Source organism: Chrysochloris asiatica, unplaced genomic scaffold (assembly GCF_000296735.1).
Source record: "Chrysochloris asiatica unplaced genomic scaffold, ChrAsi1.0 scaffold00080, whole genome shotgun sequence".
Taxonomy (NCBI): Eukaryota; Metazoa; Chordata; class Mammalia; order Afrosoricida; family Chrysochloridae; genus Chrysochloris; species Chrysochloris asiatica.
This window is the reverse complement of record NW_006408598.1, coordinates 4,856,203-4,858,210: the sequence shown is the minus strand read 5'-3', so window position 1 is coordinate 4,858,210 and position 2,008 is coordinate 4,856,203.

The window sequence follows — 2,008 nt, the reverse complement described above, 5'->3', positions numbered from 1 at the left end:
ATGGAAAAAGAAAGGCTGTGGGCTGGTGGCCAGGAGGCAGGCTTGCAGAATGTGCCCTTTGGTTGTTTAATTGATTATATATTCCTGAGTGCTTTTGTGTAAATCCAAAAACAAAAACAAAAAACAGAGGGAATAGAAGTAAATACTGCTAAATGATGATGCACGGAGGAGATTGTAACCATTGTAATGAAATGATACATGGCAGCCATTCAAATGTTCTCCCATGTAAACTGTCGCTCAAGTCACAATAAAAACTTAAAAAAAAAAAACAACCCCACCTTTATTATTACATTCATATGATAAAAACTGTTATAAAATGTTATGTGTCACAAACCTGTTTAAAAAGGACATGATAAAGATGACTGTGGCCCATTTAAAAAACAAAACAAAACAAAAAACTTGGCCATTGAAAAATCCTATGGGAAAAGGTCTAATCTGATATGCATATGGTCGCAGTGTAACAGAGTCTACTCAACAGCAATTGAACTGTGCAGTGGAGGAAAGAGGGGGAATGCCAGCAGTGGTCTTTCTTAGATGCTGTCTAGCTAGCTGGACAGAAGATTGTTAACATGACTGACACTGGTTATTAGACAGTAAATGCCTTTAATTATAGGCAGTATTGTGGCCCAACATTGACAGAAACCCTTTACAATGGTCCTTTTGATTGTGTTGCTTAGTGACAACACCATAAGGTGGCTGGAAAGATTTGCTTAATAAAACAGAATGACAAGTTAAATTTATGCTGTCATTACTTAGATTAAAAAATTACAACTGAGTAGGAAGACTTTCTTCTTGTGGAAATGCTGTTAATTAGCAGCTGGGAAAAATTATGGTGATAAAGTTAATTAACTTTACCAGGTTTCTCTGGATTTTACAATACCTGTCTTTCTTAAAGGCCACTATCAGCTATCTTGGCAAAACAAATGAAGGAACCATATAATAGTAACTCTAACTCTCTATTTCATGACAGACCTGAAGTAAACATATGGTCTAAGAAGGAACAGCATTCAAACAGATCTCAGGAGAAAATGGCTAATGGCAACATTCTTTCAGATAACTTGAGCTTCTATAGCAGTTTTTCCAAAATATGATGTAGGTGCAACTTATATAAGAACCTCCAAAGATGCTTTTGAAAATATGTATTTTGAGCATCAGTTCAGATTTCCTGAATTTGAATCCCATGGCTTTATTCTTAACTAGTTCACCAGGTAATTCATCCATTACTTCAAGTTTAGAGCAATTTATAATTCTTGTAATTCCACCAAGTATTATTTCAGTTAGCAAACACCTTCTTTTAAATAAGGAAATTATTGTGTTTTCGGCCATTCAAACATCAATATCAATTTGAAATAATGAGAGCTCAGTTGTACTTAGACATTAGTTATTAAACTACATTCAGAATATGCTGTAGGGACTCAGCTAATATGATTCAAATCCTGTCTTTAAAATATTTTAAAACTGCAATTTGATAGCCCACATATTCCCGTATGTTACAGTACATACGTTTAGTACACTGTCAACCAGTAATTCCTTGAGACACATTGCCAGTTTAACTAGTTTGAGGGTTAAAACCATGTGTCATCTTGGCTGGGTCATGATTCTCAGTGATTTGGCAGATATGGCATACTATGGCAGTTATGTTATAATGTAATTATCTCCATGATGAGATCTGCTGTGAGCAATCAATCCACTAAAATTGAGTTTTCTCAGAAGTGTGACCTGTATCCAATATATATAGATAGTCTGGAAAAGCTCTTTAGCTCTTGGCTTAGTCTGGATCCTGCTTCTGGCTCATCATCATCTGCCTCTGGTATTTGGACTTTAGTCAGTAGCCTGATGTTGTTATACATTTATACATGGAGTCATGGTGTAGCACTGTAGAATAAGTACTGGACTGCAAGGTTGGTTTGAACTGCAAAGTCAGCAGTTCCAACCCACCAGCTGCTACACAGAAACCCTAGACAGAGTTGCCATGAGTCTGATCTGACTCAACGGCACTTAACAACAA